This window comes from Ranitomeya variabilis, chromosome 5 (genome assembly GCF_051348905.1).
Source record: "Ranitomeya variabilis isolate aRanVar5 chromosome 5, aRanVar5.hap1, whole genome shotgun sequence".
Taxonomy (NCBI): Eukaryota; Metazoa; Chordata; class Amphibia; order Anura; family Dendrobatidae; genus Ranitomeya; species Ranitomeya variabilis.
In genome coordinates, this window is record NC_135236.1 from 655549654 (window position 1) to 655567720 (window position 18067).

Consider the following 18067-nt stretch of genomic DNA (forward strand, 5'->3'; position numbering starts at 1 on the left):
CAGGGGTATACAGGACCCATATATATCCTAGCTCTGAAGTTTAACCTCTTAGATGCCACTGTAAATAACAACTGCAGCATATAAGTGGTTATACCAAGATAAAGAAGTCTCATGCGGGGTGCCAATGCGATTACCCGGGGTTTGCCATCTCAGAGACAGGGCCTAACAGGATTCCAGTCACTGTAACGCAATTCAGGCAATAGTGATGGCCTGGCGCTCTGACCAATATAAATATTTTGGAACTATTTAGAATACAGAACATTTTGTTTCTCATGGGTGGGCCGTACATAGTTACACAGGTTGAACAAAGACACAGGTACGTTAATTTCAACCTTTCACCACGGATTCTTCATTCGCTAGATTATTTATAACCCATAATGCCATTTGTTGTAAGAAAAGCATCCGGCCCTTTAATAAATGCTGTTATAGTGTGTGCCATTACTACCTCTTGCGGTCGAGCATTCCACAGTCTGACTGCTCTAACTGTAAAGAACCCTTTCCTATGTAGCTGCCGGAATCGCCTTTCTTCCTCCCGTAATGAGGACCTCCTGGTCCTTAGTATGGTACTTGGAAGGAATAAGTCATGTGCCGTCCTTTGTACTGACCACACATATATTTATACATGTAAATGAGATCTCCTCCGAGACGTATTTTTTCTCAGATAAACAAGACCAACTTTTCCAACCTCTCATCTTAGGCCGGAGACACACTGGTGCGAGATACGGCCGAGTCTCGCTGGTTAAAAGCAAGCTGTGGCACCGGCATTCCGGAGCGGAGCGTGCAGCTGCATAGCAATACATGGAGCCGCACGCTCCGCTCCGGAGTGCCGGTGCCACAGCTTGCTTTTAACCACCGAGACTCGGCCGTATCTCGCACCAGTGTGTCTCCGGCCTTATAAGAAGTCTCCATCCCTTGTAATAATCTAGTTTCCACCTTTGAACTGACTCTAACTTCTGAATATCTGTTTATAATGTAGAGCCAAAAACTGGATCCTGTTAGCTAGATGTGGCCTCACCAGTGATTTATGGGAGGGTAATAATTCATTGGGATAGCAGGATTTTATCTCTCTTTTCATACATCCTAAAATCTTATTAGCTTTGGCATTAGTGACGAGCAAATTGATTCAATGCAAATCGAGTTTGTGTCGAGGTTTTGGAAATTTTTGAATAATAAGCTTTGCACAAATCGCCTAAAATGCCCATTGCCATTTTAGATATTTTACATGACGTTGGGCACAGTCGAGTGGGCTTCCGCATAATGCCTTGGAACAATCACATTACAAAGCACAGCCAATCAGAATGGATTATTATAGCCAATATAAAAGCTGAGGAAGGGAATACAGCAGCCATTTTATGTCGAATCTGGATAGTGAGAATATGTCACAGTTTAGGCATCAAATTAGATAGAGAAAGCCCTAAAATGCTTGAAGGTGAGAGAAATATAGGAGAGTCACTATTTCTTTAGGGACACATAGCTTAGTCCTAAAACATATGCAGAGAAAGCTCAAATATGCTTGAAGGCGAGATATAGAAAAAATACTATGTCTGTAGAGACACATAGTTGGCAGCTGCTACTTACCTAAAGGATTATTCCCCCCAAAAAATCAATTGATCCGATGTCTATGGGATAGGGGATAACTTGAGGATCGTTAGGACACTCACTGATCCCTAAATCAGGGCTTTGGAAGCCCAGAAAGTATCTCTACAGCTACACACAAAACGGAGCAGAGGTGCTCATGCTCGGTCTCTTCTCCATTCATTATCTATGGGGCTGCCGAAAGCCGAGCATGCGCACCTCCACTACATTGAAGACAATACTGCAGAGTCGGAATTCTCCAGCACCGAAAACCTCAAAGTGAGAATCAGTAGAGATCCTAACGACTGGACCATCGCTGATCGGCAAGTTATAGATAAGGGATAACTTAATTTTTTTTGGACTAACCTTTTTCTATTGGAGAAGTGGTTCAAACCCTAGAAGGAAGCAAGCGAGGAAAATGATTTTGCTCCAGGTCTGTGGTTTCTGCACCATAGTTCAATGTGCTTCTTAAAGTGATGATGGATAAAGATATTATAAAATACATAATCCCTTTACAAATCCCACAATTTTGCAATGATTCATGTTATTAGTTGTTAGGTGCAGAGATAAATCCTCTACTTGCTGCATCTTGCTGTAGCCACAAAGCCTCCATTCACCGGCACCAGCCGTAGTCACCGTTCTAATTTACTACTTTCACAAATCATATTCATTTCTTAATCTCATTAATTCTAATAACTGCTCAGTAGAATAAAATATCTGTCACAGCTGAGCTCATAAGGCGCTGATTGCATTGGACCTAAATAAACAGACAAATTATCCCACTAGGAAATTGGCTGCCACGTTATTAGACTATTAGGCGTTCATTTATTTTTCTTTTTTTATTCCCTTTAGTCCTTAAAGAAAGCAAATCAAGTAACACATCAAGGTCACAGAGACATGAATCCGTCGCTTAGCGTGTTTGCGGTGTGGTATATGGTTTCTGGGCTCATATAGGGAATTTTTCCTACATCTGTAAAAACAGAAAATGAGTAAATATAACATGAGTTTTATGGAATGTAACTTTTTAACAAAGTACAGAATTGACGTAAATTTATTTGAAAATTTCTTGGTTCTCTAACTTTTAGTAATGACTGATTCTCACACCGGGGCAGACTGAATATCATCTGGGCCCACTAGTGGGGGACAAGGTGGGAAATGTTGCAAAATAGTAAAATCGCTGCCTTAAACCCATTGAGCCCACTCCCATGGTCTCCACCGGGAGAGGATGTGACGTCCCATTCTTAACTACTGTCTTTTATAGGCTGTAGTGTCAGTTGACGTTAATAGAATGTCTTCAGATGTGCATCGATTGATGTCCCATTTCAGTCACATGACCTCTGCAGCCAACCAGGACATTACCACTTCTGGCACCATTGGAGATCGCGCTGGAACAACTTTAGTTAGCGATTGCAAGTGTTACATACCTACTGTATTTCGACTACTGTCTACGATTTGCACCTGTCTGTAGCTTGCATCTTCAGCCTCTGAGGCCTGCTGGTTAACCCATCATTTGAAGTAAGCATTGCAAACTGACAATTTTGTGTATTTTTTGAAAAATTCTTGGCTCTCTTATTTCCAATAATGACTGTTTTACACACAGGGGTGGACTGAGGATCATCTGGGCCTACTAGTGGGGGACAAGGTCGGAAATGTTGCAAAACAACGAACTCACTAGCTTAAGGCTGGTGAACCCAGCACAGCCTACTCTCGTGGTCTCCACCAGGAGATGATGCGATGTCCCATTCTTAGCTACTGTCTTTGATTGGCTGCAGTGTCAGTTGACAGGAATGTTATGTCTTCAGATGTGCATCAGTTGATGTCCTGTTCCAGTCACCTGACCACTGTAGCCAAATACCTTAAAAGTCAGGTAGCCAAAAACAAGGAATGAACACTTCTTTCAACGATGGAAACTTCTAAATCAATCTACACTGAACAATTTAAGTTAGTGACTGCAAGCATTATGTACCTATCTCGGCTTCTGTCTACAACTTGTATCTATCTATAAGTTGCATCTACTGCTTCTGAAACCTGAGGATAAAGTTTTCACAAAGTATAAGAAAACTCCTAAAGAAGTTTCTGATTCATTCACATTCATGAGAATTTTAGAACTTTAATTTTTTCTGCCAATTGTTTCAAAGAAACGATGTGCTGAGCAGGACCACCGACAACATCGGTCACTTTAATCCTCCGAGGCTCATAAATACAGTCCTTGGAGGAACCCAAGCTCTGTCGTATCCTTCATCATGCCAGGTGAGCCGCATGGGGTGATCTTGGCTGTCAGTCTTCTTAACCTTTCCGACTCTTACAGAAAGCTCCAAAACCACTTTCTGATCTGTCTGTGTCACGTTTATTGGATATCTTGATGCGTTCTCTACATCTCTACTAACATAGACTCCTCTCCCCAACATCCCATCATCAGAAACTTGAAATCTGTCCCTGATGATGCTCTCAGCTGTGTCTACAGTTGTCCCATGGTACATGGTGTAGAATCTTCTTACAGGATATTTTACTTCCGTTTCATCAAAAGGATTTCAAATCTGAGAATGTTCAACCTAGTTTTGTTGCATAGTTAAACAGGGATGGTACAATTTTGGTTAAGAAATAAGGCCAATGTTCTTATTCAAAATCTCAGATCTAGGATAGTCACCGGTTGGCAGCCGGACGCAAAAGTTGGAGCAGGACAAGACTGGTTTTGCCTGGATAGAATCACAGGTAATCGGTAGTATTACTACACTACCATCTAGCCTGCGCCAGTGCACATCTCAACCCCAGTGGTGACTGCACTGACACTCAAGGCTTGAGGCATGTGGCATGGTGCAGAATACCTAGAAGAGGACTGTATTTATGAGCCTTGGAGGATTAAAGTGACCAATGTTGTCGGTGGCCCTGCTCAGCACGTCGTTTCTTTAAAACATTTAATTGGTAGAAAAAAATAAAGTTCTAAAATTCTCATGCTTCTGAAACCTGCAGGTTAACCCATCATTTGTTGTAAGCATCACAAACTATTGTTAGAATCTGTTCATATTACTCTGCAAACTAATGTGGATTCAACAAGTTGAATCTACTGCTTCTGGGACATGCTGGTTAACCTATTGTTTGCTGTAGCATTGCGAACTGTTGTTTAGAGACTGATCACATTACACTGCAACCACCTCTGCAGACTCTTGTGGTTTCTACAACATATATCTAAGTTTTTTTTTCCAACCTGCTGCTTTCCTCTGCATCTGCTCTTCAGGTTCTCTGGCTTTTGGTATGTCCCACCTTAGTGGTTTGTTTGCCGTCCAGCTTGGCTTGCTGTCCAAGTCCTTGCTGCTCCACTTTCCTTCCACAGTCCTGAAAAAGTTTAAACTGTTGGCAGCTATGGTGTATGACATGATAGGTAGGTAGGCACGATGCCAGTTTATATATAGTCATTATGCTTGTTCCTTATGAATGGCCAATTTGTCACATGAGCCACTCATACTCTTCGATGATGTCCATAAAAGACTCAGCGGTTGTCTTTATGGGACACCACTTCAATTAGTTCCCCGTCTTTTAATTTTCACTAATCTGTGGGTATATCAGCTAGTTTTCATATGTGTGTGTGAGAACATCTGTGCCTATTTCCGATCAAGCTAATTTGCTAAGAATTTCTACCACAACATTAAGACCTAATTAGGCAAATACGAAGAATCTGCAGATAACATGCCAGCTCCTTGTGTAACATTAATTGTTGTTAAAGGTTGTGAAAATCAGGTTATGAAACAGTTGATTGATGAAGAGAGTTGAACGCTCGGAAGGAATGTGACAATATGAGGACTGTAGCACCAGATGCTGAGAATCCGCTAATACTAAAATATGAGTACTCAATCCTAATCATGATGGATGTGTGATACATCAAGAAATAGGTAAAGCCATTATTTTTTTATTTTAAAAAAAGATGATTTGGTTAAAAGTGTCCTTTTTTACTTATTTTATTCCCGCTGTTTCCCTGAGTATTCCACTCTTTTATTCAGTGCTAGTTCGTATGGTCTTTAGCAAGTGGGCGGTGCTTACAGGATCCTCTGGGGCGTGTCTTAGGTTGTTCTGTACAATTACTCTGAGAGCCACGCCCCCTTAGTAGAGGCCATAAAAATAGCACTAAAATAAAAAGGCCGATATCTCTGAAACCACATGGAGGATTTAAAAAAGATAAAAAATGGTATACTCAGGGGAGCAGCGGGAATAAAATAAGGCTACTTAAAAATGAAAGATTACCCCAGCATGAAGGGTTAATTCCATTTAATATATAAGCAGCAATTAGATTACTACTGTCTAGATCCATAATTTTACATTGCAGGGGTGCTCATAATTTCCGGTCATTTCAACACTTTTCTATATTTATTATGTATTATTATTATTATTTATTGTTATAGCGCCATTTACTCCATGGCGCTTTACATGTGAGGAGGGGTATACATAATAAAAACAAGTACAATAATCTTAAACAATACAAGTCATGACTGGTACAGGAGGAGAGAGGACCCTGCCCGTGAGGGCTCACAATCTACAAGGGATGGGTGAGGATAGAGTAGGCGAGGGTAGAGCTGGTCATGCAGCGGTTTGGTGGATCAGTGGTTATTGCAGGTTGTAGGCTTGTCGGAAGAGGTAGGTCTTCAGGCTCTTTTTGAAGGTTTCGATGGTAGGCGAAAGTCTGATGTGTTGTGGTAGAGGGTTCCAGAGTAGGGGGGATGCGCGAGAGAAATCTTGTATGCGATTGTGGGAATAGGAGATAAGAGGGGAGTAGAGAAGGAGATCTTGTGAGGATCGGAGGTTGCGTGCAGGAAAGTACCGGGAGACGAGGTCACAGATGTATGTTTAGGTGATAGGTTGTGGACGGCTTTGTACGTCATGGTTAGACTTTTGTTTTGGAGCCTCTGGGTAATGGGGAGCCAGTGAAGGGATTAACAGAGGGAAGAGGCCGGGGAATAGCAGGGAGACAGGTGGATTAGTCGGGCAGCTGAGTTTAGAATAGATTGGAGGGGTGCGAGAGTGTTAGAGGGGAGGCCACAGAGCAGGAGGTTGCAGTAGTCAAGGCGGGAGATGATGAGGGCATGGACTACAGTTTTTGCAGATTCTTGGTTGAGGAATGTACGGATCCGGGAAATATTTTGGAGTTGGAGTCAGCAGGAAGTGGAAAGTTCTTGTATACGTGGCTTGAAGGAAAAATCACGTTTACCCCGAGGCAGCGAGCTTGTGGGACTGGGGAGAGTGGGCAGCCGTTTACTGTAATGGATAGGTCTGTTGCAGAGTTGAGTGAGATGCAGGAAAGATGATGAATTCTGTTTTGTCCATGTTAAGTTTTAGAAATCTAGCAGAGAAGAAGGATGAAATAGCGGACAGACAGACATTGTTCTCATCTCATATATATTGATGGTAAAAACTAGTAGTAATAAGAAGGATTTGCTCTTGAGTGTGTGGTCCAGAGTATCTCCAATTAATTCATGTTTTAATTAACTTTTTAGTAAGAGATCTCCTTTCAACTATATTTGCCCTGCGGACAGCATCAACCTCTACACTAACATATATAAAACACACACTTTTTCAATAAAGCGCTATAATTGAAGTAAATTTAGGTTCCCACTGTGAGAATTAAATTAATAGTAAACCGCACACAAATTTACACTATTTATTCTGCTCTCAACAGTTTCTCCAAACCTCTAATGAAGACAAATTACATACGTCGCAAGGGACACTGGAGATTTGTAGGCAGAAGTGTAAAAACTGCTCAAAACTAAGTACAAAGTCAAAAGATTTAATAGTGGGTCACTGAGAAAGATAGATAGATAGATAGATAGATAGATAGATAGATAGATAAATAGACAGATAGATAATAGATAGATAGATAGATAGATAGATAGATAGATAGATAGATAGATAGATACAGTAGATAGATAGATAGATATATAATAGATAGATAGATAGATAGATAGATAGATAGATAGATAGATAGATAGATAGATAGATAGATAGAGAAGATAGTAATAAAAAATAGAAAAAGCACAACTACTTATCTTCGGGTACAAGGCCCCAGGCAACCTGTCCAATGATTGTCCAAAATGCATACAAATTCAAAAAAGAGGGCAGCACTCTATATCCTTGGTGAAAAACGTGCAGGATTTATTCAACCCACATGTCTGGGCGACATTTCGGCTCTGAATGAGCCTTTCTCAAGCAGTAGATGTTACAACAGAGTGTATATTTATAGGTATCTTAATAATCCTTAATTACAGCCAATCACATTATACATTCATAAAGTGCAGTACATCATAGCATATTATACAATCATCAAAGTGCATTATTTCATATCACCATTTCCTATAGTTTACATAAAGTGCACAAGTGCCAAAGTGTTCCGTGCTCACATAGATGAACAATACATCGCTCTATTCAATATAGTATTTCCTCTTACCCCAGGGAACACATGTTTGTTCATGGAGGAGGCCATTCACGCTATACAGCGTTCTACCAAACTCACTGCACATGCCCAGGCGTGTCATCACTGTGCAATGGGTTACCGGCCAATGATATATTCCGTGTAGCATTTTTCGGACTGCGCATGTGCAGCGCCCCAGAGTCCTGGTCGTTGCAGTACTGTGGCTTCGCCACTAAGGGGAGCCATGGTGCGTTCGATGGCACTGAAGGAGTTCCTCTGATCAGGTATCACAGACACCAATATGTTTCACAGCAGGGCCTCCGGGGGGAGCTAAGGGTGCTATTCATTAGGCCACTCCCCACCATAGTGGGTAAACTGGGGGTCAGGCAGGAAGTTAGGGAGAACGCTGACTGGATTGAACGAAGCAACACCTAGTGAGAGAGGGTGTTGTGGAGGAAGAGACAGTAGGGTCTCTGCCAGGGGTGGGATCCTGGCAGAGGCTTGGCATTGGAAAGAACGTAACGGGACCGTGCCTGCTCAGCATAGCGGCGGTGCCCAAGAAAGGATTAGAAGCGAGATAGATTGTGCTGAGTGAGAAACGAGATCAAGCAGACGGAGAATACCAGCAGGGGTTTTGTTGAAAGAGGCAGCACCTTGCTGAGGCGCATTACCGGTGGCCGGAACGCCGAGGGAGTGGAATAATATACAGCTTTAAGCCATACTCCAAACAGCGGCAGGACAGTCAGTCTCAGGCGGGCTGTCTACCACATATCACCTATGAAGTCTTGGGGGGCAATTGCGGGAGAGGGGCGTCTCTAGGGTCCCGGAAGAACTCCAGGCCTACCTGACAAACGGGTGCCGTTCTTACTGTAACATCAGGAAGGGACGGAAGATTAGCAGAAGATCAGTTAATCGAGTTGTGAGGGAACTTAAGAAACAGACACAACAGTTGTGGGGTACTTTCCGTAAGCACAGCAGGGAAGGACTACAACACAAAGCGCTAAGAAGGAAGGCACTGATTTCCACCTGTGAGGAGAACTCTGGAGGTGCCATTGGACCGGCCGGACTTGCGCAGCCTGGTGGGCCAGATTCCGGACTGAGGACCAAGAGATCTCCAGTAAAGAGGTAAAGAGACTGCAACCTGGTGTCCTCGTTATTTACCGCGACCTGCACCCCACAACTGCACCGCTACACCACCGTTAACAGCACCTACTTCACCGGACGTCCCCCCACTGACGGACAGGGCCACGGACCGGGTCTAGCCACCGTGACAACCCCAGGACTGAGACCTAGAGGCCCGGCTCCGGGTACCCCTCGGCCCTGCGGCGGTGTGGGGGCGCTCCAACTTGGCGTCACGAACAGGATCTACTTAAGCCTGAAGAATCAGGTCATGTGTGCCTAGAGACTGTGATTTGTTGTGCATGAACTGTAGCTTTATTGAGAGACTGTGTGCTACCATTGACCAATAGAAGTTCCCGCCAAAAGCCGCCGCCATTGCTACTTTGGAGAAGAAGGAGGGCGTGCTATGGGAGGAGACTACCAGAATGGCGCGAGAAATGGATACCGCCCTCTGCGCTTCGGGCTGCAAGGAGATGACCTGCCCCAAAGCAGAAGACAACCTCCTGATTTGCAACGGCGGGAAGCAGGAGATGGAGAAGCCCGACCTCGGAGAAATGGTGGAGTCAGGTGCATGCACTGCCACCGACTATCAGGCAGCGATGATGAACAGCAAGTGCCTGAGCGAGGAAGGAACAGTCCCGGCTTACCCTCGTTCACTGGAAGTGGACCCGTGTCCTTTACAGCCGGCGGATCCGAAGCCCTTGGAGCAGATAGCGGGGCCGAGTTCCCCAATCCTGGCCTCGGAGTCAGCGGAGGAGGAACCACAGCGAGCGGAACAGCGTTCGAGGACCGCATCGGAGGAGCTGCGGTCCGGGCTGCGGCCGACTCCAGCGTTCTCGTCAATGGATCAGATCGACATCGGTGGAACCACATTAGGTGTAGGTACGGAAGATACCCCTGCCTCCCCGCTCGATCCCGCTCCCGCGACCGACCCCCTTCACAACAGTAGCTGCCTCTTGATGGCGGGAATGGTGGCATCATCCCTCGAAGTAATGAAGGGTCTGGTATCCCCGCCACCGACCGCAATGGGAGAGTTCCTAGATGTGAGCTCGGAGGGAGTGATTCTCCGGTGGGAGGCCCCCCGGATTGAGCCGAATGGGGTTTGGAGAAGAGGTCACGCCATTGCCGTGCTCACTTGGGAGCAATATAAGCAGTGCCTGATTTCCCAATGGAAAGACTGGAAAGAGATGGGACAAACCCCCGCCGCATCAGCCGTGAACCAGGGTCTGAAGCCTGTACGGTCAGGAGATACCCGCCATCGGAGTGCCCAGGAAGGGTGTGCCCGTAACGTTCGCCGACGTGGACCTGAGAGAGTGTCATCTACTACTTCGGCTGTGATTGAACCAAATGTAGCAGAGCTTACCAACATTGCCACTGCACATGTCATTGCAGCAACTGAGCTGGCAGCTAGGATCCGTCTTCAGGTTCAGGCATGAAGCGGTCTGACTGCACCGGGAAGACCCACCAGTGACACTGGCGCGACATTAGCCGGGAGCCAGGGGCCAAGGCCACCTGAACAAGAGTAAACCTCGGAAACCTGAAAATGTAAATAGTTACTGTTTGTTCTTTAAGTTGCTGCTAAACCCGTCCAGGGTAAACTTTAAAAAGGTGACCCCTTTGTTGACCCGGGGTCACTATTGTTGTTTTCTTGAGGTTTTGCACAAAGTTACACAAACTGCAGTAATCATGGACTGTGCATGATTCAAACTTTCCTGTAAATAGTTTGCACCTTCTTAAAGGTGCTTCCTACTGGTTTTAGTTAAAGACACTTTGCGAAGATGCCATTCCGGAGCTCTGGTATGGACTGGTAGGCTGAGAAGAAGAGCTACCTCAGAAAGACTTGATCTCCTCTTAAAGGGGAGGTGGGAATTGAACCTGAAAGTGATACTGTCTTGGAACAGTAATGTCATGATGATGCTTTGCAAGAAATGTAACCGTTTTACATGAAAAGTTATATGTGTTTAATATGTTTGAAATGTGAAGCTTGAATAATGTTCTTCAAAAGGAAAGATGCAGAAAGCCTGTTGAGGTAGACTAGAGTTCTGCATGGATAGAAACGTAAGAAGGTAATAATGAAGGTGAGGATAGAAGGTAAACCCTGCGTCCCCATAGAAAGTTAGTTCGTTACTAAGGACAGAAAGTAGACCCGTAGGGGTTAGTGAGTGAGTCCTTATAGGAGCCAGGCAGAGTGGGCTCCATGTTCTCAAACTGAAAGGAATGTTATGTCTATACTATGTATAGTAGAGAAAGGCAGTAGGCCCTGGCTGAACGGGGCGGTCCTGTAAAAGAAAGGAGAGGCAGTAGGTCTGGTGCCATAGGGACAGGCGGTCCTGCAGGTTCAAAAGTAGGAGAATGAAGAGTTACCTTGCCCTGTAATGTGATTATAGGAAGGCCTTTGGTAAACTAAGAGTGTATGTTTCTTAAAGGCAAAGTTAATTTATTGTTCCAGCATTTGCACTGAGTAGAATACCCGGTTGGGTAGCAGGAGTTATGTATAGCCTGAAATTTACAATGTTGACTATGTTTGTAACGTTAAAGTGTCCTCACCTCCCATAAAGGGAAGCCTGTTCAAGTATACTTATTGTTTTGCACTCAACAAAATTGTATGTCTTTTTGCTAATCTGTATTGTTGTTTTTCTTCCCAGTCCCGGAGTACTGTGTTTAACCAGGGGGGAGTGCAGCGCCCCAGAGTCCTGGTCGTTGCAGTACTGTGGCTTCGCCACTAAGGGGAGCCATGGTGCGTTCGATGGCACTGAAGGAGTTCCTCTGATCAGGTATCACAGACACCAATATGTTTCACAGCAGGGCCTCCGGGGGGAGCTAAGGGTGCTATTCATTAGGCCACTCCCCACCATAGTGGGTAAACTGGGGGTCAGGCAGGAAGTTAGGGAGAACGCTGACTGGATTGAACGAAGCAACACCTAGTGAGAGAGGGTGTTGTGGAGGAAGAGACAGTAGGGTCTCTGCCAGGGGTGGGATCCTGGCAGAGGCTTGGCATTGGAAAGAACGTAACGGGACCGTGCCTGCTCAGCATAGCGGCGGTGCCCAAGAAAGGACTAGAAGCGAGATAGATTGTGCTGAGTGAGAAACGAGATCAAGCAGACGGAGAATACCAGCAGGGGTTTTGTTGAAAGAGGCAGCACCTTGCTGAGGCGCATTACCGGTGGCCGGAACGCCGAGGGAGTGGAATAATATACAGCTTTAAGCCATACTCCAAACAGCGGCAGGACAGTCAGTCTCAGGCGGGCTGTCTACCACATATCACCTATGAAGTCTTGGGGGGCAATTGCGGGAGAGGGGCGTCTCTAGGGTCCCGGAAGAACTCCAGGCCTACCTGACAAACGGGTGCCGTTCTTACTGTAACATCAGGAAGGGACGGAAGATTAGCAGAAGATCAGTTAATCGAGTTGTGAGGGAACTTAAGAAACAGACACAACAGTTGTGGGGTATTTTCCGTAAGCACAGCAGGGAAGGACTACAACACAAAGCGCTAAGAAGGAAGGCACTGATTTCCACCTGTGAGGAGAACTCTGGAGGTGCCATTGGACCGGCCGGACTTGCGCAGCCTGGTGGGCCAGATTCCGGACTGAGGACCAAGAGATCTCCAGTAAAGAGGTAAAGAGACTGCAACCTGGTGTCCTCGTTATTTACCGCGACCTGCACCCCACAACTGCACCGCTACACCACCGTTAACAGCACCTACTTCACCGGACGTCCCCCCACTGACGGACAGGGCCACGGACCGGGTCTAGCCACCGTGACAACCCCAGGACTGAGACCTAGAGGCCCAGCTCCGGGTACCCCTCGGCCCTGCGGCGGTGTGGGGGCGCTCCACATGCACATATGCGCGTTGTTTCGCCATATTTGTTGAGGCAATTTCAATAGCGATATACATCTCATTATTTAGCATAATTAAAGCACCGTGGAACGCTTTAAATATGCTAAATAATGAGATATATATTGCCTTTGAAATTGTTCATCTATGTGAGCACGGAACACTTTGGCACTTGTGCACTTTATGTAAACTATAGGAAATGGTGATATGAAATAATGCACTTTGATGATTGTATAATATGCTATGATGTACTGCACTTTATGAATGTATAATGTGATTGGCTGTAATTAAGGATTATTAAGATACCTATAAATATACACTCTGTTGTAACATCTACTGCTTGAGAAAGGCTCATTCAGAGCCGAAATGTCGCCCAGACATGTGGGTTGAATAAATCCTGCACGTTTTTCACCAAGGATATGGAGTACTGCCCTCTTGTTTGAATTTGTATAGATGGATAGATAGATAATAGATGATAGATAGATATATAATAGATTGCATTGATAGCAAATGCGAGAGGGGAGAAGCACAGGAGAACCAAGGAGCTGGAGGGGAACTGTGATTGGGCACCCTCCAAGCTGAAGTGCAGAAACTGGGCACCGGGAGCCCGAGGCTGTGTAGTACTTCACGTTCCACAGCAGAACCGGAGGGCAGAAGACTCCAAGTCGTCTGTCCGCACCCACACCTCAAGGTGCAGCAATACACAGAGCCTGGGTCGTAATACAGACCCTGTAAAAAGGCTTGCATTGCCCACCTTACAGGTACTGTCCGAGGACAGGAAAGAGAGGACCTTGTAAGGAAGCCACAGGCAGCAAGGAACTCGCCTAGAAGTGCGAGCAGGAAGGCTTAAAAACCTCACCTGGAAGAAGGATCCATCATTGTTTCCAGGCCGACTGGACCACACCAACGCCTGCTGCTGGTACCCTGGACTGTGGCTGTCTACCATCAGTAAACCAGGTAAGGAGACAGCAACCCAATGTCCTCTGTTTATTTCCAGCACCACACCATCCTTGCTAAACACACCGGAAGTCCTGGGGACCCAGCTTCACCTGTGGGAAGCGATACCATCTTTGCTGCAGTACCATCACCCCCAGAGGACCCCTTTAAGCAGCGTCAGTCACCCCTGACCGAGTACCACAGGTGGCGTCACAAACATTTCCTATTTTACAAACTTTATTCAAACTCCTTTAAAGACGGTCCCTTTTACTTGGACGCCCAGGGCCACGGACTGGGTCGCTGCCACCGTGACCACCCCTTTAACGATGACCGGACCCAGTACCGAGTATCCCCACGGCCCTGGCGGGCGCCCAACATGATGTATGCACATTTTGAATATATGAAATTTGGACTGCATTACTTGTATATAGAATCTACTTACAAAATGGAAAACGATGACCAATCCACGTGTGCCCACCAACCATGACAAAGTGACGTCTCTCTTGTAGGACCCTAAATCTAATATTTATCTTCTGGGCTAAAAGCCTACAGATTTAAAGGGCAGGTAGGATCCAGCACTAATTAAAAACAGCCTGATAGGAGGAATTCAGTAAAAAATGTTTTGAATTTTTTGTTTCCATGTTTTTCACCATTTGCATATCATTGCATGTCCGTGCTGTGATTTACATAATTTCACGACTTTTCCCTCTTGGTGATACAATTTCAATGTTGAGGAGTTTAGAAGACCAGCAACGCACACGGCTGCTGTAGAAACATATAGTAATGCTGAATTGTGTATATTTATGAAATTCTGACAGCGGAGACAAGAAACACTTACCTATCACATCATTCTGATATCATTGACTCCGGAGATTATTCTGAGATCTGATGAATCCCATATGTCTCTGCAACTAAGTATTAATGCAAAAATAAATTGCCTAACAGGAAAAGTAAATAGCTTTTCAGAAATGTTAAACAGAAAAAGACTGATTGGTTTTGATGGACTCTTTGATTGATCTAATGTTTATTTCATGCAAAACAATAATTGAGAAAAATATATAAATTTATAATAGATATATATCGGTCCTATGCCATATTTTTCTAGCTATCTGGAGACGACATACTCCAGGGGCCCGACCAGGAAGTCTATGTAGATACTTTGATGTTGGTTTCCCAATTTACTGGCCCATAGTACCAGCGGTAACCTCGATGACGTCATCCCTAGTCACTGACGCCACCTTCGTAGCAGCCCATTTACCAGTGGTACTCAGTATGGACGGTCGCATTTTGGCACCATTCAGGTTGAAAACCAAATCCATGTCTGTGTTGGACAGTATGTATGACAGGTGAGAGATATTGTTGTTTTTAATTTATTTTACTTTTTTCAGGAAACCATGGCTTCAATGGAATGGGTGATAGATTAATATTTTTGTTTTTTGTTATTTTCTGATTTTTTTTACAGGGGATCAGGGCTTCAATGGAATGAGCGTAAGGTGAGCATAACTGTGTTTGGCATTTTTAAATAAATTTGTAAAACAATGTGTGTTTTTATTTCAAATAAATGGCTTTATTGTTTGTGTTTTTTACTGACCATATGACTATGCCGTTAGTAATAGAGAGGTGTCTTACAGACGCCTCTCCATTACTAACAGCTGGGCTTAATGTCACCTGAAAATACAAAGGTGACATCAACCCCATAAATATGAATCCCTCTTGCCACTGCACAGGGCAAGTGGGAAAAGTCGAACAAAGCATCAAAATTGGCCCATCTAATAGATGTGCCTTTTCTGGAATGGTTGCGGACTGCTATTTTTAGGCTTGAGGGGGCACTATATATGGCACCTTACCAGATTGAGAATACCAGCCCCCAGATATCTGCTTTAGCTTGGCTGCTTGTCAAAAATGGGATGGACCCCATGACATTTTTGTAAATTATTTATTTAAATAATTTAAAAAATATTGCATTGGACCCCCTCTATTGTTATTACCAGCCATAATAAAGCTGACAGCTGAGGGTTGCAGCCCGCAGCTGTCAGCTTTGTCATGCTGGTTATCAAAAGGGAACACACGCCTTTTTTAAAAAAAAAATGAACAAATTATCCCAACCAATCCAAAGGGATAAAGAGGCATAAACGAAAGCATTTAAAACTCAAATATTTTATTCATGTATAGTTAAAAATAATTACCGTATATACTCGAGTATAAGCTGAGATTTTCAGTCCAAATTTTTGGGCTGAAAGTGCCCCTCTCGGCTTATACTCAAGTCATGGTCGGCAGTGGGGTCGGCGGGTGAGGGGGAGAGAGGACCATCGCATACTCACCTGTTCCCGGCGCTCCTAACGCTGTCCCATGGTCTCCCTCGCTGCAGCTCTTCCTCTATTCAGCGGTCACGTGGTACCGCTCATTAAAGTAATGAATATGGACTCCACTCCCATAGGGGCGGAGCCGCATATTCATTACTATAATGAGCAGTACCGGTGACCGCTCATTACAGGAAGAAGCGGCGGTACCATGGGACAGGCAGGGACAGTGTCAGGAGCGCCGGGACCAGGTGAGTATTTCATATTCACCTGTCCGCGTTCCATTCGCCGGGCGCCGCTCCATCTTCCCGTCCTTTTGCAGTGACTGTGCAGGTCAGAGGGCGCGGTGACGTATGAGTGTGAGCGCCGCCCTCTGCCTGAACAGTCAGTGCGGAGAGACGGGACGCTGAGGAGCAGCAGGCAGCGACGAGAGGTGAGTATGTGATTTTTTTTTTTATTGCAGCAGCAGCAGCATTACATGTGGCACAATGTTATATGGAGCGTCTATGGGGCCATAAAGAACTGCATGGCGCATTATATGGGGCCATAACTGTATGGAGCATTATATGGGGCATCTATGGGGCAATAACTGTATGGAGCATTATATGGGGCATCTATGGGGCAATAACTGTATGGAGCATTATATGGGGCCATAACTGCATGGAGCATTATGTGGGGCATTATATGGGGCCACAACTGCATGGAGCATTATATGGGGCCATAACTGCAAGGAGCATTATATGGGGCCATAACTGCATGGAGCATTATATGGGGCATTATATGGGGCCATAACTGCATGGAGCATTATATGGGGCATCTATGGGGCCATAACTGCATGGAGCATTATATGGGGCATCTATGGGGCCATAACTGCATGGAGCATTATATGGGGCATCTATGGGGCCATAACTGCATGGAGCATTATATGGGGCATCTATGGGGCCATAACTGCATGGAGCATTATATGGGGCATCTATGGGGCCATAAAGAACTGCATGGAGCATTATATGGGGCTCCTGATTCAATATGGATATTCAAAAACACTTAACCTACTGATGTCTCAATTAATTTTACTTTTATTGGTATCTATTTTTATTTTTGACATTTACCGGTAGCTGCTGCATTTTCCACCCTAGGCTTATACTCGAGTCAATACGTTTTCCCAGTTTTTTGTTGCAAAATTAGGGGGTCGGCTTATACTCGGGTCGGCTTATACTCGAGTATATATGGTATTCAAAAATTTTAAATTTAAACAAAGGGTATTTCATAGAAACTGGTGAGGGGCAATCCTATAAATAAACAAACAAATTGGGGACTTTAGCAGCACTTGGCACTTTGACATATAACAGATTGATAACTAGTCCCTTATCAATAATATAGATTATTTGAAATACGGCTTCCCTTGGTCACCATGTGGTTATGTCCTGAGGAAGAAGTCATTTGAACTTTGAAACGCGTTGAATAAACCACTTTTTTTATCTGTATATCCTGATCCTACATCGATTTCGGCAGCGCGGATTACATCCACAAACCCTTTATTTCATCATAAGGTCAGATGAGGGACTTGCCTAGTCTGAACAGGGACCTGTTGTTTGCAGGTGTTGTGTCTTTCCTTGTTTGTACATTACTCGTGTGGGTGTGTTTACACAGTCATAACGGCACTTTTATAGTGATCATTTAATGGCATAAATCAAAAATGGCACAATTGTTTTGTTTGTTGCATTTAATCCACAGTAAATCCAGAATGCATAAGGTAAAAAAGTACAGCTCAAGGAAATCCCTGCACTTACAGACGTTTGCTGCTGTCATTGAGGTCATTTATGATTGAGGAATGTTCTTCCTAGCTGAATGCAGTTGAGCAAATCATCAAGATCCGCTGCTGGCAGGTCCTATGCAATCGTGGACCAA